This window comes from Arachis hypogaea, chromosome 6 (assembly GCF_003086295.3).
Source record: "Arachis hypogaea cultivar Tifrunner chromosome 6, arahy.Tifrunner.gnm2.J5K5, whole genome shotgun sequence".
Taxonomy (NCBI): domain Eukaryota; kingdom Viridiplantae; phylum Streptophyta; class Magnoliopsida; order Fabales; family Fabaceae; genus Arachis; species Arachis hypogaea.
In genome coordinates, this window is record NC_092041.1 from 40,586,747 (window position 1) to 40,604,655 (window position 17,909).

The 17,909-nt window shown below is 46.6% G+C and overlaps 28 non-coding genes and 9 pseudogenes across 28 annotated transcripts; all 37 read right to left on the minus strand.

Moving 5' to 3' along the window:
• Window positions 1–6,004: 6,004 nt before the first annotated feature.
• LOC112698979 (5S ribosomal RNA) lies at window positions 6,005–6,123 on the minus strand. The gene has a single exon (XR_003152105.1). It is a non-coding gene; the product is annotated as a 5S ribosomal RNA (ribosomal RNA).
• Window positions 6,124–6,314: 191 nt separating this feature from the next.
• On the minus strand, window positions 6,315–6,426 carry LOC112699262 (5S ribosomal RNA; annotated as a pseudogene).
• A 186-nt stretch (window positions 6,427–6,612) lies between these two features.
• LOC112698663 (5S ribosomal RNA) lies at window positions 6,613–6,731 on the minus strand. The gene has a single exon (XR_003151808.1). It is a non-coding gene; the product is annotated as a 5S ribosomal RNA (ribosomal RNA).
• A 191-nt stretch (window positions 6,732–6,922) lies between these two features.
• Window positions 6,923–7,034, minus strand: LOC112699264 (5S ribosomal RNA; annotated as a pseudogene).
• A 187-nt stretch (window positions 7,035–7,221) lies between these two features.
• On the minus strand, window positions 7,222–7,340 carry LOC112699001 (5S ribosomal RNA). The gene has a single exon (XR_003152127.1). It is a non-coding gene; the product is annotated as a 5S ribosomal RNA (ribosomal RNA).
• Window positions 7,341–7,528: 188 nt separating this feature from the next.
• LOC112699010 (5S ribosomal RNA) lies at window positions 7,529–7,647 on the minus strand. The gene has a single exon (XR_003152136.1). It is a non-coding gene; the product is annotated as a 5S ribosomal RNA (ribosomal RNA).
• A 187-nt stretch (window positions 7,648–7,834) lies between these two features.
• On the minus strand, window positions 7,835–7,953 carry LOC112700840 (5S ribosomal RNA). The gene has a single exon (XR_003153729.1). It is a non-coding gene; the product is annotated as a 5S ribosomal RNA (ribosomal RNA).
• Window positions 7,954–8,140: 187 nt separating this feature from the next.
• On the minus strand, window positions 8,141–8,259 carry LOC112698892 (5S ribosomal RNA). Its single transcript, XR_003152024.1, has one exon. It is a non-coding gene; the product is annotated as a 5S ribosomal RNA (ribosomal RNA).
• Window positions 8,260–8,451: 192 nt separating this feature from the next.
• LOC112698528 (5S ribosomal RNA) lies at window positions 8,452–8,570 on the minus strand. The gene has a single exon (XR_003151679.1). It is a non-coding gene; the product is annotated as a 5S ribosomal RNA (ribosomal RNA).
• Window positions 8,571–8,783: 213 nt separating this feature from the next.
• LOC112698864 (5S ribosomal RNA) lies at window positions 8,784–8,902 on the minus strand. The gene has a single exon (XR_003151997.1). It is a non-coding gene; the product is annotated as a 5S ribosomal RNA (ribosomal RNA).
• Window positions 8,903–9,093: 191 nt separating this feature from the next.
• LOC112698654 (5S ribosomal RNA) lies at window positions 9,094–9,212 on the minus strand. Its single transcript, XR_003151799.1, has one exon. It is a non-coding gene; the product is annotated as a 5S ribosomal RNA (ribosomal RNA).
• A 208-nt stretch (window positions 9,213–9,420) lies between these two features.
• On the minus strand, window positions 9,421–9,539 carry LOC112698980 (5S ribosomal RNA). The gene has a single exon (XR_003152106.1). It is a non-coding gene; the product is annotated as a 5S ribosomal RNA (ribosomal RNA).
• A 191-nt stretch (window positions 9,540–9,730) lies between these two features.
• LOC112699467 (5S ribosomal RNA) lies at window positions 9,731–9,836 on the minus strand (annotated as a pseudogene).
• A 184-nt stretch (window positions 9,837–10,020) lies between these two features.
• On the minus strand, window positions 10,021–10,139 carry LOC112699174 (5S ribosomal RNA). The gene has a single exon (XR_003152290.1). It is a non-coding gene; the product is annotated as a 5S ribosomal RNA (ribosomal RNA).
• A 202-nt stretch (window positions 10,140–10,341) lies between these two features.
• LOC112699143 (5S ribosomal RNA) lies at window positions 10,342–10,459 on the minus strand. The gene has a single exon (XR_003152261.1). It is a non-coding gene; the product is annotated as a 5S ribosomal RNA (ribosomal RNA).
• A 192-nt stretch (window positions 10,460–10,651) lies between these two features.
• On the minus strand, window positions 10,652–10,769 carry LOC112698994 (5S ribosomal RNA). The gene has a single exon (XR_003152120.1). It is a non-coding gene; the product is annotated as a 5S ribosomal RNA (ribosomal RNA).
• A 184-nt stretch (window positions 10,770–10,953) lies between these two features.
• LOC112699405 (5S ribosomal RNA) lies at window positions 10,954–11,070 on the minus strand. The gene has a single exon (XR_003152474.1). It is a non-coding gene; the product is annotated as a 5S ribosomal RNA (ribosomal RNA).
• A 191-nt stretch (window positions 11,071–11,261) lies between these two features.
• Window positions 11,262–11,375, minus strand: LOC112699494 (5S ribosomal RNA; annotated as a pseudogene).
• Window positions 11,376–11,561: 186 nt separating this feature from the next.
• Window positions 11,562–11,680, minus strand: LOC112700841 (5S ribosomal RNA). The gene has a single exon (XR_003153730.1). It is a non-coding gene; the product is annotated as a 5S ribosomal RNA (ribosomal RNA).
• A 205-nt stretch (window positions 11,681–11,885) lies between these two features.
• LOC112699144 (5S ribosomal RNA) lies at window positions 11,886–12,004 on the minus strand. The gene has a single exon (XR_003152262.1). It is a non-coding gene; the product is annotated as a 5S ribosomal RNA (ribosomal RNA).
• A 468-nt stretch (window positions 12,005–12,472) lies between these two features.
• LOC112699082 (5S ribosomal RNA) lies at window positions 12,473–12,591 on the minus strand. Its single transcript, XR_003152204.1, has one exon. It is a non-coding gene; the product is annotated as a 5S ribosomal RNA (ribosomal RNA).
• Window positions 12,592–12,776: 185 nt separating this feature from the next.
• LOC112699403 (5S ribosomal RNA) lies at window positions 12,777–12,898 on the minus strand. Its single transcript, XR_003152472.1, has one exon. It is a non-coding gene; the product is annotated as a 5S ribosomal RNA (ribosomal RNA).
• A 189-nt stretch (window positions 12,899–13,087) lies between these two features.
• Window positions 13,088–13,206, minus strand: LOC112699362 (5S ribosomal RNA). The gene has a single exon (XR_003152438.1). It is a non-coding gene; the product is annotated as a 5S ribosomal RNA (ribosomal RNA).
• Window positions 13,207–13,413: 207 nt separating this feature from the next.
• Window positions 13,414–13,528, minus strand: LOC112699477 (5S ribosomal RNA; annotated as a pseudogene).
• Window positions 13,529–13,712: 184 nt separating this feature from the next.
• LOC112700842 (5S ribosomal RNA) lies at window positions 13,713–13,831 on the minus strand. The gene has a single exon (XR_003153731.1). It is a non-coding gene; the product is annotated as a 5S ribosomal RNA (ribosomal RNA).
• Window positions 13,832–14,030: 199 nt separating this feature from the next.
• Window positions 14,031–14,152, minus strand: LOC112699470 (5S ribosomal RNA; annotated as a pseudogene).
• Window positions 14,153–14,344: 192 nt separating this feature from the next.
• On the minus strand, window positions 14,345–14,451 carry LOC112699535 (5S ribosomal RNA; annotated as a pseudogene).
• Window positions 14,452–14,645: 194 nt separating this feature from the next.
• LOC112699529 (5S ribosomal RNA) lies at window positions 14,646–14,768 on the minus strand (annotated as a pseudogene).
• Window positions 14,769–14,970: 202 nt separating this feature from the next.
• Window positions 14,971–15,089, minus strand: LOC112699498 (5S ribosomal RNA; annotated as a pseudogene).
• A 194-nt stretch (window positions 15,090–15,283) lies between these two features.
• On the minus strand, window positions 15,284–15,403 carry LOC112699328 (5S ribosomal RNA). Its single transcript, XR_003152409.1, has one exon. It is a non-coding gene; the product is annotated as a 5S ribosomal RNA (ribosomal RNA).
• Window positions 15,404–15,892: 489 nt separating this feature from the next.
• Window positions 15,893–16,011, minus strand: LOC112700843 (5S ribosomal RNA). Its single transcript, XR_003153732.1, has one exon. It is a non-coding gene; the product is annotated as a 5S ribosomal RNA (ribosomal RNA).
• A 189-nt stretch (window positions 16,012–16,200) lies between these two features.
• LOC112698549 (5S ribosomal RNA) lies at window positions 16,201–16,318 on the minus strand. The gene has a single exon (XR_003151699.1). It is a non-coding gene; the product is annotated as a 5S ribosomal RNA (ribosomal RNA).
• A 188-nt stretch (window positions 16,319–16,506) lies between these two features.
• LOC112700844 (5S ribosomal RNA) lies at window positions 16,507–16,625 on the minus strand. The gene has a single exon (XR_003153733.1). It is a non-coding gene; the product is annotated as a 5S ribosomal RNA (ribosomal RNA).
• Window positions 16,626–16,813: 188 nt separating this feature from the next.
• On the minus strand, window positions 16,814–16,932 carry LOC112700845 (5S ribosomal RNA). The gene has a single exon (XR_003153734.1). It is a non-coding gene; the product is annotated as a 5S ribosomal RNA (ribosomal RNA).
• Window positions 16,933–17,114: 182 nt separating this feature from the next.
• On the minus strand, window positions 17,115–17,232 carry LOC112698717 (5S ribosomal RNA). Its single transcript, XR_003151859.1, has one exon. It is a non-coding gene; the product is annotated as a 5S ribosomal RNA (ribosomal RNA).
• A 189-nt stretch (window positions 17,233–17,421) lies between these two features.
• LOC112699122 (5S ribosomal RNA) lies at window positions 17,422–17,540 on the minus strand. Its single transcript, XR_003152242.1, has one exon. It is a non-coding gene; the product is annotated as a 5S ribosomal RNA (ribosomal RNA).
• A 185-nt stretch (window positions 17,541–17,725) lies between these two features.
• Window positions 17,726–17,844, minus strand: LOC112698835 (5S ribosomal RNA). Its single transcript, XR_003151969.1, has one exon. It is a non-coding gene; the product is annotated as a 5S ribosomal RNA (ribosomal RNA).
• Window positions 17,845–17,909: the final 65 nt, after the last annotated feature.

The window sequence follows — 17,909 nt, forward strand, 5'->3', positions numbered from 1 at the left end:
TGACTTCTTATGATCATCAACCTACAAAAGACATATAATAACAAAAGAAAATAGTTAATTATAAAACATTGGGTTGCCTCCCAACAAGCGCTTCTTTAATGTCATTAGCTTGACAGAGGACTCTCATGGAGCCTCAGAAATGCTCAGAACCGTGTTGGAACCTCCCAACACCAAACTTAGAGTTTGAATGTGGGGGTTCAATACCAAACTTAGAGTTTGGTTGTGGCCTCCCAACACCAAACTTAGAGTTTGACTGTGGGGGCTCTTTTTGGCTCTGTTTTGAGAGAAGCTCTTCATGCTTCCTCTCCATGATGACAGAGGGATATCCTTGGGCCTTAAACACCAAGGATTCTTCATTCACTTGAATGATCAACTCTCCTCTATCAACATCAATCACAGCCTTTGCTGTGGCTAGGAAGGGTCTGCCAAGGATGATGGATTCATCCATGCACTTCCCAGTCTTTAGGACTATGAAATCAGTAGGGATGTAATGGTCTTCAACCTTTACCAGAACATCCTCTACAAGTCCATAGGCTTGTTTTCTTGAGTTGTCTGCCATCTCTAGTGAGATTTTTGCAGCTTGCACCTCAAAGATCCCTAATTTCTCCATTACAGAGAGGGGCATGAGGTTTAGACTTGACCCTAAGTCACACAAGGCCTTCTTGAAGGTCATGGTGCCTATGGTACAAGGTATAGAAAACTTCCCAGGATCCTGCCTCTTTTGAGGCAGTTTCTGCCTAGACAAGTCATTCAGTTCTTTGGTGAGCAAAGGGGATTCATCCTCCCAAGTCTCATTTCTAAATAACTTGTCATTCAGCTTCATGATTGCTTCAAGGCATTTGGCAACTTGCTCTTCAGTGACATACTCATCCTCTTCAGAGGAAGAATACTCATCAGAGCTCATGAATGGCAGAAGTAAGTCCAATGGAATCTCTATGGTCTCAGTTTGAGCCTCAGGTTCCCATGGTTCCTCATTGGGGAACTCATTGGAGGCCAGTGGACGTCCAGTGGGGTCTTCCTCAGTGGCGTTCACTGCCTCTTCTTCCTCCCAGAATTCGGCCATGTTGATGGCCTAGCACTCTCCTTTTGAATTTTCTTCTGTATTGCTTGGGAGAGTACTATGAGGGAGTTCAGTAATTTTCTTGCTCAGCTGACCCACTTGTCCTTCCAAATTCCTAATGGAGGACCTAGTTTCAGTCATGAAACTTTGAGTGGTTTTGATTAGATCAGAGACCATGGTTGCTAAGTCAGAGGTATTCTGCTTAGAACTCTCTGTCTGTTGCTGAGAAGATGATGGAAAAGGCTTGCTATTGCTAAACCTGTTTCTTCCACCATTATTGTTATTGAAACCTTGTTGAGGTCTCTGTTGATCCTTCCATGAAAGATTTGGATGATTCCTCCATGAAGGATTGTAGGTGTTTCCATAGGGTTCTCCCATGTAATTCACCTCTTCTATTGAAGGGTTCTCAGGATCATAAGCTTCTTCCTCAGATGAAGCTTCCTTAGTACTGCTTGGTGCATTTTGCATTCCAGACAGACTTTGAGAAATCATATTGACTTGTTGAGTCAATATTTTGTTCTGAGCCAATATGGCATTCAGAGTGTCAAATCTCAAGAACTCCTTTCTTCTGACTAGTCCCATTGTTCACAGGAATTCGTTCAGAAGTGTACATGAATTGGTTATTTGCAACCATTTCAATCAGTTCTTGAGCCTCAGTAGGCGTCTTCTTCAGATGAAGAGATCCTCCAGAAGAGCTATCCAAGGACATCTTGGACAGTTCAGAGAGACCATCATAGAAAATACCTATGATGCTCCATTCAGAAAGCATGTCAGTGGGACACTTTCTGATTAATTGTTTGTATCTTTCCCAAGCTTCATAGAGGGATTCTCCTTCCTTCTGTCTGAAGGTTTGGAATTCCACTCTAAGCTTACTCAATTTTTGAGGTGGAAAGAACTTTGCCAAGAAGGCATTGACTAGCTTTTCCCAAGAGTCCAGGCTTTCTTTAGGTTGAGAGTCCAACCATGTTTTAGCTCTGTCTCTCACAGCAAAAGGGAATAGCATTAATCTGTAGACCTCAGGGTCAACCCCATTAGTCTTGACAGTGTCACAGATTTGCAAGAACTCAGCTAAAAACTAATGAGGATCTTCCAATGGAAGTCCATGGAACTTGCAATTCTGTTGCATTAGAGAAACTAATTGAGGCTTAAGCTCAAAGTTGTTTGCTCCAATGGCAGGGATAGAGATGCTTCTCCCATAGAAATCGGGAGTAGGTGCAGTAAAGTCACCCAGCACCTTCCTTGCATTGTTGGCATTGTTGTTTTCGGCTGCCATATGTCCTTCTTCTTTGAAGAATTCGGTCAGGTCCTCTAAAGAGAGTTGTGCTTTGGCTTCTCTTAGCTTTTTCTTCAAGGTCCTTTCAGGTTCAGGATCAGCCTCAACAAGAATGCCTTTGTCTTTGCTCCTGCTCATAAGAAAGAGAAGAGAACAAGAAAATGTGGAATCCTCTATGTCACAGTATAGAGATTCCTTAAAGTGTCAGAGGAAAAGAAGAATAGAAGACAGAAGTAGAAAATTCGAACTTATCAAAGAAGATGGAGTTCGAATTTTGCATTAAGAGATAGTGTTAGTCCATAAATAGAAGGATGTGAGAAGGAGGGAAGTAATTTTCAAAAATTAAGTAAGAGATTTTGAAAACATTTTTGAAAACATTACTTGATTTTCGAAAATGAAAGTGGAAAAGAAATCAAGTGATTTTTGAAAAAGATTTTAAAATTAGAAATCAAAAAGATTTGATTGAAAACTATTTTGAAAAAGATGTGGTTAAGAAAATATGATTTAGTTTTTTTTTAAAAAAAAAATGTGATTGAGAAGATATGATTTGAAAAACATTTTAAAAAATTTGATTTTGAAAATTAAAAACTTGACTAACAAGAAAAGATATGATTCAAACATTAAACCTTTCTCAACAGAAAAGGTAACATACTTGAAATGTTGAATCAAATCATTAATTGATAGTAAGTATCTTAGAAAATAGAAAGAAATTGATTTTGAAAAAGATTTGATTGAAAAATTGATTTGAAAAAGATTTGATTTTGAAAAGATTTTGAAAACTTAGAAAAAAAATTGATTTGAAAACAAAATCTTCCCCTTTAGCCATCCTGGCGTTAAACGCCCAGAATGGTATCCATTCTGGCGTTTAACGCCCAAAATGCTACCCTTTTGGGCGTTAAACGCCCAACCAGGTACCCTGGCTGGCGTTTAAACGCCAGTCTGTCCTTCTTCACTGGGCGTTTTGAACGCCCAGCTTTCTCTGTGCAATTCCTCTGCTGTATGTTCTGAATCTTCAATTCTCTGTATTATTGACTTGAAAAGACACAAATAAAAAATATTTTTGGATTTTTAATAATCAAAATGCAATTAAAATCAAATAACAATGCATGCAAGACACCAAACTTAGCAGTTTGTATACTACTGACACTAACAAAATGAAAATGCATATGAGACACACAAAACAATCAAGTCAATTGAATTCAAAGATCAGAGCAAGTAAATCATCAAGAACATCTTGAAGATCACTAAGATACATGAATGAATGCATGCAATTGACACCAAACTTATGATGAGACACTAGACTCAAACAAGAAATATTTTTGGATTTTATGATTTTTCTGAATTTTTTTTGTGTTTTTCGAAAATTAAGTGGAAAAAGGTATCAAAATTCTTAATGAGAATTCCAGGAATCAGTGCAATGCTAGTCTAAGGCTCCGGTCCAGGAATTAGACATGGCTTCACAGCCAGCCAAGCTTTCAAAGAAAGCTTCGGTCCAAAACACTAGACATGGCCAGAGGCCAGCCAAGCCTTAGCAGATCATTGCTCCAAAAGCAAGATTGATAAAAATCAACAAGCTTTTGTGGTGATAAGTTGAAACCTCGGTCCAATGAAATTAGACATGGCTTCTCAGCCAGCCAGATTTCAACAAATCATCATGAAACTCTAGAATTCATCTTCAAGAATTTCGAAAAAAATAAATACCTAATCTAAGCAACAAGATGAACCGTCAGTTGTCCAAACTAGAACAATCCCGGGCAATAACGCCAAAAACTTGGTGTTGTTGCCGGATCCTGGCACTGATGTTACCAAAAGCTTGCTCAAAACTTGAACAATCCCCGGCAACGGTGCCAAAAACTTGGTGCGCGAAATTGTGAACAATACTTTTTCACAACTCTCATAATCCCCGGTCATGAACCCCAAAAACTTGGTAGCTCAATACCATGGCATTACACAACTTCGCACAACTAACCAGCAAGTGCACTGGGTCGTCCAAGTAATAAACCTTACGCGAGTAAGGGTCGATCCCACGGAGATTGTTAGTATTGAAGCAAGCTATGGTCATCTTGTAAATCTTAGTCAGGCAAACTCAAATTGTAATGGTGATGAACGAAAATAACACAAAGGTAAAGATAGAGATACTTATGTAATTCATTGGTAGGAACTTCAGATAAGCGCATGAAGATGCCTTCCCTTCCGTCTCTCTGCTTTCCTACTGTCTTCATCCAGTCCTTCTTACTCCTTTCCATGGCAAGCTTAAGCAAGGGTTTCACCGTTGTCAGTGGCTACCTCCCATCCTCTCAGTGAAAGCGATTGCATATGCTCTGTCACAGCATAGCGGAATTCATCTGTCGGTTCTCAATCAGGCCGGAATAGAATCCAGTGATTCTTTTGCGTCTGTCACTAACGCCCCGCCTTCAGGAGTTTGAAGCACGTCACAGTCATTCAATCATTGAATCCTACTCAGAATACCACAGACAAGGTTAGACCTTCCGGATTCTCTTGAATGCTGCCATCAGTTCTCGCCTATACCACGAAGACTCTGATCTCACGGAATGGTTGGCTCGTTTGTCAGACGAGCACTCGGTTGTCAGGCGATCAACCATGCATCGTGCAATCAGGAATCCAAGAGATATTCACTAGAGCCTTGATCGCTTGTAGAACAAGAGTGGTTGTCAGTCACCTTGTTCTTGGGTGAGAATGATGATGAGTGTCACGGATCATCACATTCATCAAGTTGAAGAACAAGTGATATCTTAGAACAAGAACAAGCGGAATTGAATGGAAGAACAATAGTAATTGCATTAATACTCGAGGTACAGCAGAGCTCCACACCTTAATCTATGGTGTGTAGAAACTCCACCGTTGAAAATACATAAGCATAAGGTCTAGGCATGGCCGAATGGCCAGCCTCCCAATGATCTAAGAACTAGACGTCCAAAGATGATCAAAGGATCTCAAAACAATCCAAAGATTTCTAATACAATAGTCAAAGGTCCTACTTATAGAAAAACTAGTAGCCTAAGGTGTACAGAAATGAGTAAATGACATAAAAATCCACTTCCGGGCCCACTTGGTGTGTGCTTGGGCTGAGCAATGAAGCATTTTTCGTGCAGAGACTCTTCTTGGAGTTAAACGCCAGCTTTTATGCCAGTTTGGGCGTTTAACTCCCATTTTGGTGCCAGTTCCGGCGTTTAACGCTGGGATTCCTGAGGGTGACTTTGAACGCCAATTTGGGCCATCAAATCTTGGGCAAAGTATGGACTATCATATATTGCTGGAAAGCCCAGGATGTCTACTTTCCAAAGCCGTTGAGAGCGCGCCAATTGGGCTTCTGTAGCTCCAGAAAATCCACTTCGAGTGCAGGGAGGTCAGAATCCAACAGCATCTGCAGTCCTTTTTGGTCTCTGAATCAGATTTTTGCTCAGGTCCCTCAATTTCAGCCAGAAAATACCTGAAATCACAGAAAAACACACAAACTCATAGTAAAGTCCAGAAAAGTGAATTTTAACTAAAAACTAATAAAAATATACTAAAAACTAACTATATCATACCAAAAACATACTAAAAACAATGCCAAAAAGTGTATAAATTATCCGCTCATCAGTGTCCTACTCGGGATAGCGTCATTTAAAGAATGAAGGTCGGCACGACGTTAAAAAAAAAAAAAAAAAGAGGTGCAACACGAGGACTTCCCAGGAGGTCACCCATCCTAGTACTACTCTCGCCCAAGCACGCTTAACTGCGGAGTTCTGATGGGATCCGGTGCATTAGTGATGTTATGATCGCACCTATTATAGTTCGCACACACAATTATGTTAACCATGCGGCGCGAGAGAGCGTAACACTATCCGCGAAGCCTTGCGGGTACCGTAGGTGCCTGTCGAGGATGAGGCCATTGCAGCTCGCCCTTAGTTGTCCTACTCGAGATAGCGTCATTTAAAGAATAAAGGTCGGCACGACGTTAAATAAAAAAAAAAAAAAGAGGTGCAACACGAGGACTTCCCAGCCCATCCTAGTACTACTCTCGCCCAAGCACGCTTAACTGCGGAGTTCTGATGGGATCCGGTGCATTAGTGCTGGTATGATCGCACCTATTATAGTTCGCACACACAATTTTGTTAACCATGTGGCGCGAGAGAGCGTAACACTATCCGCGAAGCCTTGCGGGTACCGTAGGTGCCTGTCGAGGATGAGGCCATTGCGGCTCGCCCTTAGGTGTCCTACTCGGGATAGCGTCATTTAAAGAATCAAGGTCGGCACGACGTTAAAAAAAAAAAAAGAGGTGCAATACGATGACTTCCCAGGAGGTCACCCATCCTAGTACTACTCTCGCCCAAGCACGCTTAACTGCGGAGTTCTGATGGGATCCGGTGCATTAGTGCTGGTATGATCGCACCTATTATAGTTCGCACACATAATTTTGTTAACCATGCGGCGCGAGAGAGCGTAACACTATCTGCGAAGCCTTGCGGGTACCGTAGGTGCCTGTCGAGGATGAGGCCATTGCGGCTCGCCCTTAGGTGTCCTACTCGGGATAGCGTCATTTAAAGAATGAAGGTCGGCACGCCGATAAAAAAAAAAAAAAAAAAGAGGTGCAACACGAGGACTTCCCAGCCCATCCTAGTACTACTCTCGCCCAAGCACGCTTAACTGCGGAGTTCTGATGGGATCCGGTGCATTAGTGCTGGTATGATCGCACCTATTATAGTTCGCACACACAATTTTGTTAACCATGTGGCGCGAGAGAGCGTAACACTATCCGCGAAGCCTTGCGGGTACCGTAGGTGCCTGTCGAGGATGAGGCCATTGCGGCTCGCCCTTAGGTGTCCTACTCGGGATAGCGTCATTTAAAGAATGAAGGTCGGCACGACGTTAAAAAAAAAAAAATGAGGTGCAATACGATGACTTCCCAGGAGGTCACCCATCCTAGTACTACTCTCGCCCAAGCACGCTTAACTGCGGAGATTTGATGGGATCCGGTGCATTAGTGCTGGTATGATCGCACCTATTATAGTTCGCACACATAATTTTGTTAACCATGCGGCGCGAGAGAGCGTAACACTATCTGCGAAGCCTTGCGGGTACCGTAGGTGCCTGTCGAGGATGAGGCCATTGCGGCTCGCCCTTAGGTGTCCTACTCGGGATAGCGTCATTTAAAGAATGAAGGTCGGCACGACGTTAAAAAAAAAAAAATAGAGGTGCAACACAGGGAGTTCCCAGGAGGTCACCCATCCTAGTACTACTCTCGCCCAAGCACGCTTAAAAGCGGAGTTCTGATGGGATCCGGTGCATTAGTGCTGGTATGATCGCACCTATTATAGTTCGCACACACAATTTTTTAACCATGCGGCGCGAGAGAGCGTAACACTATCCGCGAAGCCTTGTGGGTACCGTAGGTGCCTGTCGAGGATGAGGCCATTGCGGCTCGCCCTTAGGTGTCCTACTCGGGATAGCGTCATTTAAAGAATGAAGGTCGGCACGACGTTAAAAAAAAAAAAAAAGAGGTGCAACACGAGGACTTCCCAGGAGGTCACCCATCCTAGTACTACTCTCGCCCAAGCACGCTTAACTGCGGAGTTCTGATGGGATCCGGTGCATTAGTGCTGGTATGATCGCACCTATTATAGTTCGCACACACAATTTTGTTAACCATGCGGCGCGAGACAGCGTAACACTATCTGCTAAGCCTTGCGGGTACCGTAGGTGCCTGTCGAGGATGAGGCCATTGCGGCTCGCCCTTCGGTGTCCTACTCGGGATAGCGTCATTTAAAGAATGAAGGTCGGCACGACGTTAAAAAAAAAAAAAAGTGGTGCAACACGAGGACTTCCCAAGAGGTCACCCATCCTAGTACTATTCTCGCCCAAGCACGCTTAATTGCGGAGTTCTGATGGGATCCGGTGCATTAGTGCTGGTATGATCGCACCTATTATAGTTCGCACACACAATTTTGTTAACCATGCGGCGCGAGAGAGCGAAACACTATCCGCGAAGCCTTGCGGGTACGGTAGGTGCCTGTCGAGGATGAGGCCATTGCGGCTCGCCCTTAGGTGTCCTACTCGGGATAGCGTCATTTAAAGAATGAAGGTCGGCACGACGTTAAAAAAAAAAAGAAAAAAAAAGGTGCAACACGAGGACTTCCCAAGAGGTCACCCATCCTAGTACTACTCTCGCCCAAGCACGCTTAACTGCGGAGTTCTGATGGGATCCGGTGCATTAGTGCTGGTATGATCGCACCTATTATAGTTCGCACAAACAATTTTGTTAACCATGCGGCGCGAGAGAGCGTAACACTATCTGCGAAGCCTTGCGGGTACCGTAGGTGCCTGTCGAGGATGAGGCCATTGCGGCTCGCCCTTAGGTGTCCTATTCGGGAAAGCGTCATTTAAAGAATGAAGGTCGGCACGACGTTAAAAAAAAAAAAAAAAAAAAAAAAAAAAAAAAAAAAAAAAGTGGTGCAACACGAGGACTTCCCAAGAGGTCACCCATCCTAGTACTACTCTCGCCCAAGCAGGCTTAACTGCGGAGTTCTGATGGGATCCGGTGCATTAGTGCTGGTATGATCGCACCTATTATAGTTCGCACACACAATTTTGTTAACCATGCGGCGCGAGAGAGCGTAACACTATCTGCGAAGCCTTGCGGGCACCTACGGTGCCTGTCGAGGATGAGGCCATTGCGGCTCGCCCTTAGGTGTCCTATTCGGGATAGCGTCATTTAAAGAATGAAGGTCGGCACGACGTTAAAAAAAAAAAAAAAAAAGTGGTGCAACACGAGGACTTCCCAAGAGGTCACCCATCCTAGTACTATTCTCGCCCAAGCACGCTTAACTGCGGAGTTCTGATGGGATCCGGTGCATTAGTGCTGGTATGATCGCACCTATTATAGTTCGCACACACAATTTTGTTAACCATGCGGCGCGAGAGAGCGTAACACTATCCGCGAAGCCTTGCGGGTACCGTAGGTGCCTGTCGAGGATGAGGCCATTGCGGCTCGCCCTTAGGTGTCCTACTCGGGATAGCGTCATTTAAAGAATGAAGGTCGGCACGACGTTAAAAAAAAAAAAAAAAAAAAAAAAAAAAAAAAAAAGAGGTGCAACACGAGGACTTCCCAGGAGGTCACCCATACTAGTACTACTCTCGCCCAAGCACGCTTAACTGCGGAGTTTTGATGGGATCCGGTGCGTTAGTGCTGGTATGATCGCATCTATTATAGTTCGCACACACACAATTTTTATTAACCATGCGGCGCGAGAGAGCGTAACACTTTCCACGAAGCCTTGCGGTCACCGTAGGTGCCTGCCGAGGATGAGGCCACTGCAACTCGCCCTTAGGTGTCCTACTCGGGATAGCGTCATTTAAAGAATAAAGGTCGGCACGACGTTAAATAAAAAAAAAAAGAAGTGCAACACGAGGACTTCCCACCTAGTACTACTCTCGCCCAAGCACGCTTAACTGCGGAGTTTTGATGGGATCCGGTGCATTAGTGCTGGTATGATCGCACCTATTATAGTTCGCACACACAATTTTGTTATCCATGCGGCGCGAGAGAGCGTAACACTATCCGCGAAGCCTTGTGGGTACCGTAGGTGCCTGTCGAGGATGAGGCCATTGCGGCTCGCCCTTAGGTGTCCTACTCGGGATAGCGTCATTTAAAGAATGAGGGTCGCACGACGTTAAAAAAAAAAAAAAGGAGCAACACGAGGACTTCCCAGGAGGTCACCCATCCTAGTACTACTATCGCCCAAGCACGCTTAACTGCGGAGTTCTGATGGGATCCGGTGCATTAGTGCTGGTATGATCGCATAGTTCGCACACACAATTTTGTTAACCATGCGGCGCGAGAGAGCGTAACACTATCCGCGAAGCCTTGCGGGTACCGTAGGTGCCTGCCGAGGATGAGGCCATTGCGGCTCGCCCTAGGTGTCCTACTCGGGATAGCGTCATTTAAAGAATGAAGGTCGGCACGACGTAAAAAAAAAAAAAAAAAAAAAAAAAAAAAAAAAAAAAAGAGGTGCAACACGAGGACTTCCCAGGAGGTCACCCATACTAGTACTACTCTCGCCCAAGCACGCTTAACTGCGGAGTTTGATGGGATCCGGTGCGTTAGTGCTGGTATGATCGCATCTATTATAGTTCGCACACACACAATTTTTATTAACCATGCGGCGCGAGAGAGCGTAACACTTTCCACGAAGCCTTGCGGTCACCGTAGGTGCCTGCCGAGGATGAGGCCACTGCAACTCGCCCTTAGGTGTCCTACTCGGGATAGCGTCATTTAAAGAATAAAGGTCGGCACGACGTTAAATAAAAAATAAAAAGAAGTGCAACACGAGGACTTCCCAGGGGGTCACCCATCCTAGTACTCTCTCGCCCAAGCACGCTTAACTGCGGAGTTTTGATGGGATCCGGTGCATTAGTGCTGGTATGATCGCACCTATTATAGTTCGCACACACAATTTTGTTATCCATGCGGCGCGAGAGAGCGTAACACTATCCGGAAGCCTTGTGGGTACCGTAGGTGCTGTCGAGATGAGGCCATTGCGGCTCGCCCTTAGGTGTCCTACTCGGGATAGCGTCATTTAAAGAATGAGGGTCGCACGACGTTAAAAAAAAAAAAAAAAAGGTGCAACACGAGGACTTCCCAGGAGGTCACCCATCCTAGTACTACTCTCGCCAAGCACGCTTAACTGCGGACTTCTGATGGGATCGGTGCATTAGTGCTGGTATGATCGCACCTATTATAGTTCGCACACACAATTTTGTTAACCATGCGGCGCGAGAGAGCGTAACACTATCCGCGAAGCCTTGCGGGTACCGTAGGTGCTGCCGAGGATGAGGCCATTGCGGCTCGCCCTTAGGTGTCCTACTCGGGATAGCGTCATTTAAAGAATGAAGGTCGGCACAACGTTAAAAAAAAAAAAAAAAAAAGAGGTGCAACACGAGACTTTCAGGAGGTCACCCATCCTAGTACTACTCTCGCCCAGCACGCTTAACTGCGGAGTTCTGATGGGATCGGTGCATTAGTGCTGTATGATCGCACCTATTATAGTTCGCACACACAATTTTCTTAACCATGCGGCGCGAGAGAGCGTAACACTATCCACGAAGCCTTGCGGTCACCGTAGGTGCCTGCCGAGGATGAGGCCATTGCAACTCGCCCTTAGGTGTCCTACTCGGGATAGCGTCATTTAAAGAAAAGGTCGGCACGACGTAAATAAAAAAAAAAAAGAGGTGCAACACGAGGACTTCCCAGGAGGTCACCCATCCTAGTACTACTCTCGCCCAAGCACGCTTAACTGCGGAGTTCTGATGGGATCCGGTGCATTAGTGCTGGTATGATCGCACCTAATAGTTCGCACACACATTTTTGTTAACCATGCGGCGCGAGAGAGCGTAACACTATCCGCGAAGCCTTGCGGGTACCGTAGGTGCCTGCCGAGGATGAGGCCATTGCGGCTCGCCTTAGGTGTCTACTCGGGATAGCGTCATTTAAAAAGAAGGTGGCACGACGTTAAAAAAAAAAAAAAAAAAAAAAAAAAAAAAAAAAAAAAAGAGGTGCAACACGAGGACTTCCCAGGAGGTCACCCATCCTAGTACTACTCTCGCCCAAGCACGCTTAACTGCGGAGTTTTGATGGGATCCGGTGCGTTAGTGCTGGTAAGATCGCATTATTATAGTTCGCACACACATTTTTATTAACCATGCGGCGCGAGAGGGCGTAACACTTTCCACGAAGCTTGCGTCACGTAGGTGCCTGCCGAGGATGAGGCCATGCACTCGCCCTTAGGTGTCCTACTCGGATAGCGTCATTTAAAGAATAAAGGTCGGCACGACGTTAAATAAAAAAAAAAAGAAGTGCAACACGAGGACTTCCCACCTAGTACTACTCTCGCCAAGCACGCTTACTGGAGTTTTGATGGATCCGGTGCATTAGTGCTGGTATGATCGCACCTATTATAGTTCGCACACACAATTTTGTTATCCATGCGGCGCGAGAGAGCGTAACACTATCCGCGAAGCCTTGTGGGTACCGTAGGTGCCTGTCGAGGATGAGGCCATTGCGGCTCGCCCTTAGGTGTCCTACTCGGGATAGCCGTCATTTAAAGAATGAGGGTCGGCACGACGTTAAAAAAAAAAAAAAGGTGCAACACGAGGACTTCCCAGGAGGTCACCCATCCTAGTACTACTATCGCCCAAGCACGCTTAACTGCGGAGTTCTGATGGGATCCGGTGCATTAGTGCTGGTATGATCGCATAGTTCGCACACACAATTTTGTTAACCATGCGGCGCGAGAGAGCGTAACACTATCCCGAAGCCTTGCGGGTACCGGTAGGTGCCTGCCGAGGATGAGGCCATTGCGGCTCGCCCTTAGGTGTCCTACTCGGGATAGCGTCATTTAAAGAATGAAGGTCGGCACGACGTTAAAAAAAAAAAAAAAAAAAGAGATGCAACACGAGGACTTTCCAGGAGGTCACCCATCCTAGTAACTACTCTTCGCCCAAGCACGCTTAACTGCGGAGTTCTGATGGGATCCGGTGCATTAGTGGCTGGTATGATCGCACCTATTATAGTTCGCACACACAATTTCTTAACCATGCGGCGCGAGAGAGCGTAACACTATCCACGAGCCTTGCGGTCACCGTAGGTGCCTGCCGAGGATGAGGCCATTGAACTCGCCCTTAGGTGTCCTACTCGGGATAGCGTCATTTAAAGAATAAAGGTCGGCACGGACGTTAAATAAAAAAAAAAAAAAGACGTGCAACACGAGGACTTCCCAGGAGGTCACCCCATCCTAGTACTACTCTCGCCCAAGCACGCTTAACTGCGGAGTACTGATGGGACCGGTGCATTAGTGCTGGTATGATCGCACCTATTATAGTTCGCACACACAATTTTGTTAACCATGCGGCGCGAGAGAGCGTAACACTATCCGCGAAGCCTTGCGGGTACCGTAGGTGCCTGCCGAGGATGAGGCCATTGCGGCTCGCCCTTAGGTGTCCTACTCGGGATAGCGTCATTTAAAGAATGAAGGTCGGCACGACGTTAAAAAAAAAAAAAAAAAAAAAAAAAAAAAAAAAAGAGGTGCAACACGAGGACTTCCCAGGAGTACCCATCCTAGTATACTCTCGCCCAAGCACGCTTAACTGCGGAGTTTTGATGGATCCGGTGCATTAGTGCTGGTATGATCGCACCTGTTATAGTTCGCACACACATTTTCTTAACCATGCGGCGCGAGAGAGCGTAACACTATCCACGAAGCCTTGCGGTCACCGTAGGTGCCTGCCGAGGAGAGGCCATTGCACTCGCCCTTAGGTGTCCTACTCGGGATAGCGTCATTTAAAGAATAAAGGTCGGCACGACGTTAAATAAAAAAAAAAGAGGTGCAACACGAGGACTTCCCAGGAGGTCACCCATCCTAGTACTACTCTCGCCCAAGCACGCTTAACTGCGGAGTTCTGATGGGATCCGGTGCATTAGTGCTGGTATGATCGCACCTATTATAGTTCGCACACCACAATTTTGTTAACCATGCGGCGCGAGAGAGCGTAACACTATCCCGCGAAGCCTTGCGGGTACCCGTAGGTGCTGCCGAGGATGAGGCCATTGCGGCTCGCCCTTAGTGTCCTACTCGGGATAGCGTCATTTAAACAATGAAGGTCGCACGACGTTAAAAAAAAAAAAAAAAAAAAAAAATAGAGGTGCAACCACGAGGACTTCCCAGGAAGTCACCCATCCTAGTTACTCCTCTCGCCCAAGCACGCTTAACTGCGGAGTTTTGATGGGATCCGGTGCGTTAGTGCTGGTAAGAATCGCATCTATTATAGTTTCGCACACACACAATTTTTATAACCATGCGGCGCGAGAGAGCGTAACACTTCCACGAAGCCTTGCGGTCACCGTGGTGCCTGCCGAGGATGAGGGGCCACTGCAACTCCGCCCTTAGGTGTCCTACTCGGGATAGCGTCATTTAAAGAATAAAGGTCGGCACGACGTTAAATAAAGAAAAAAAGAAGTGCAACACGAGGACTTTCCCACCTAGTACTAACTCTCGCCAAGCACGCTTAACTGCGGAGTTTTGATGGGATCCGGTGCATTAGTGCTGGTATGATCGCACCTATTATAGTTCGCACACACAATTTTTGTTATACCATCGCGGCGCGAGAGAGCGTAACACTATCGCGAAGCCTTGTGGGTACCGTAGGTGCCTGTCGAGGATGAGGCCATTGCGGCTCGCCCTTAGGTGTCCTACCTCGGATAGCGTCATTTAAAGAATGAGGGTCGGCACGATTAAAAAAAAAAAAAAAAAAAAAAAGGTGCAACACGAGGACTTCTCCAGGAGGTCACCCTATCCTAGTACTACTATTCGCCCAAGCACGCTTTAACTGCGGAGTTCTGATGGGAATCGGTGCATTAGTGCTGGTATGATCGCACCTATTATAGTTCGCACACTACCAATTTTGTTAACCATGCGGCGCGAGAGAGCGTAACACTATCCGCGAGCCTTGCGGGTACCGTAGGTGCCTGCCTGAGGATGAGGCCATTGCGGCTCGCCCTTAGGTGTCCTACTCGGGATAGCGACATTTAAGAATGAAGGTCGGCACGACGTTAAAAAAAAAAAAAAAAAAGAAAAAAAAAGAGGTGCAAACACGAGGACTTTCCCAGGAGTCACCCCATCCTAGTACTACTCTCGCCCAAGCACGCTTACTGCGGAGTTCTGATGGATCCGGTGCATTAGTGCTGGTATGATCGCACCTATTAATAGTTCGCACACACAATTTTCGTTAACCATGCGGCGCGAGAGAGCGTAACACTATCCACGAAGCCTTGCGGTCACCGTAGGTGCCTGCCGAGGATGAGGCCATTGTAACTCGCCCTTAGGTGTCCTACTCGGGATAGCGTCATTTAAAGAATAAGGTCGGCACGACGTTAAATAAAAAAAAAAAAAAAAGAGGTGCAACACGAGGACTTCCAGGAGGTCACCCATCCTAGTACTACTTCTCGCCCCAAGCACGCTTAACTGCGGAGTACTGATGGGATCCGGTGCATTAGTGCTGGTATGATCGCACCTATTATAGTTCGCACACGTACAATTTTGTTAACCATCGGCGCGAGAGAGCGTACACTATCCCGAAGCTTGCGGGTACGTAGGTGCCGCGAGGATGAGCCATTGCGGCTCGCCTTAGGTGTCCCTACTCGGATAGCGTATTAAAAGAATGAAGGTCGGACGGACCGTTAAAAAAAAAAAAAAAAAAAAGAGGTGCAACACGCGGACTTTCCAGGAGGTTCACCCATCCTAGTACTACTTCTCAGCCCAGCACGCTTAACTGCGGATTCTGTGGATCCGGTGCATTAGTGCTGGTATGATCGAACTATTATAGTTCCAACACACAATTTTCTTAACCATGCGGCGGCGAGAGAGGTAACACTATCCACGAAGCCTGGCGGTCACCGTAGGTGCCTGCCGAGGATGGGCCATTGCACTCGCCCTTAGGTGTCCTACTCGGGATAGCGTCATTTAAAGAATAAAGGTCGGCACGACGTTAAATAAAAAAAAAAAGAGGTGCAACACGAGGACTTCCCAGGAGGTCACCCATCCTAGTACTACTCTCGCCCAAGCACGCTTAACTGCGGAGTTCTGATGGGATCCGGTGCATTAGTGCTGGTATGATCGCACCTATTATAGTTCGCACACACAATTTTGTTAACCATGCGGCGCGAGAGAGCGTAACACTATCCGCGAAGCCTTGCGGGTACCGTAGGTGCCTGTCGAGGATGAGGCCATTGCGGCTCGCCCTTAGGTGTCCTACTCGGGATAGCGTCATTTAAAGAATGAAGGTCGGCACGACGTTAAAAAAAAAAAAAAAAGAGGTGCAACACGAGACTTCCCAGGAGGTCACCCATCCTAGTACTACTCTCGCCCAAGCACGCTTAACTGCGGAGTTCTGATGGGATCCGGTGCATTAGTGCTGGTATGATCGCACCTATTATAGTTCGCACACACAATTTTTTAACCATGCGGCGCGAGAGAGCGTAACACTATCCACGAAGCCTTGCGGTCACCGTAGGTGCCTGCCGAGGATGAGGCCATTGCGCTCGCCCTTAGGTGTCCTACTCGGGATAGCGTCATTTAAAGAATAAAGGTCGGCACGACGTTAAAAAAAAAAAAAAAAAGAGGTGCAACACGAGGACTTCCCAGGAGGTCACCCATCCTAGTACTACTCTCGCCCAAGCACGCTTAACTGCGGAGTTCTGATGGGATCCGGTGCATTAGTGCTGGTATGATCGCACCTATTATAGTTCGCACACACAATTTTGTTAACCATGCGGCGCGAGAGAGCGTAACACTATCCGCGAAGCCTTGCGGGTACCGTAGGTGCCTGCCGAGGATGAGGCCATTGCGCTCGCCCTTAGGTGTCCTACTCGGATAGCGTCATTTAAAGAATGAAGGTCGGCACGACGTTAAAAAAAAAAAAAAAAAGAGGTGCAACACGAGGACTTCCCAGGAGGTCACCCATCCTAGTACTACTCTCGCCCAAGCACGCTTAACTGCGGAGTTCTGATGGGATCCGGTGCATTAGTGCTGGTATGATCGCACCTATTATAGTTCGCACACACAATTTTTTAACCATGCGGCGCGAGAGAGCGTAACACTATCCGAAGCCTTGCGGGTACCGTAGGTGCTGCCGAGGATGAGGCCATTGCGGCTCGCCCTTAGGTGTCCTACTCGGGATAGCGTCATTTAAAGAATGAAGGTCGGCACGACGTTAAAAAAAAAAAAAGAGGTGCAACACGAGGACTTCCAGGAGGTCACCCATCCTAGTACTACTCTCGCCCAAGCACGCTTAACTGCGGAGTTCTGATGGGATCCGGTGCATTAGTGCTGGTATGATCGCACCTATTATAGTTCGCACACACAATTTTGTTAACCATGCGGCGCGAGAGAGCGTAACACTATCCGCGAAGCCTTGCGGGTACCGTAGGTGCCTGCCGAGGATGAGGCCATTGCGGCTCGCCCTTAGGTGTCCTACTCGGATAGCGTCATTTAAAGAATGAAGGTCGGCACGACGTTAAAAAAAAAAAAAAAAAGAGGTGCAACACGAAGGACTTCCCAGGAGGTCACCCATCCTAGTACTACTCTCGCCCAAGCACGCTTAACTGCGGAGTTTGATGGGATCCGGTGCATTAGTGCTGGTATGATCGCACCTATTATAGTTCGCACACACAATTTTCTTAACCATGCGGCGCGAGAGAGCGTAACACTATCCGAAGCCTTGCGGTCACCGTAGGTGCCTGCCGAGGATGAGGCCATTGCGGCTCGCCCTTAGGTGTCCTACTCGGATAGCGTCATTTAAAGAATGAAGGTCGGCACGACGTTAAAAAAAAAAAAAAAAAGGTGCAACACGAGGACTTCCCAGGAGGTCACCCATCCTAGTACTACTCTCGCCCAAGCACGCTTAACTGCGGAGTTCTGATGGGATCCGGTGCATTAGTGCTGGTATGATCAAACCTATTATAGTTCGCACACACAATTTTGTTAACCATGCGGCGCGAGAGAGCGTAACACTATCCGCGAA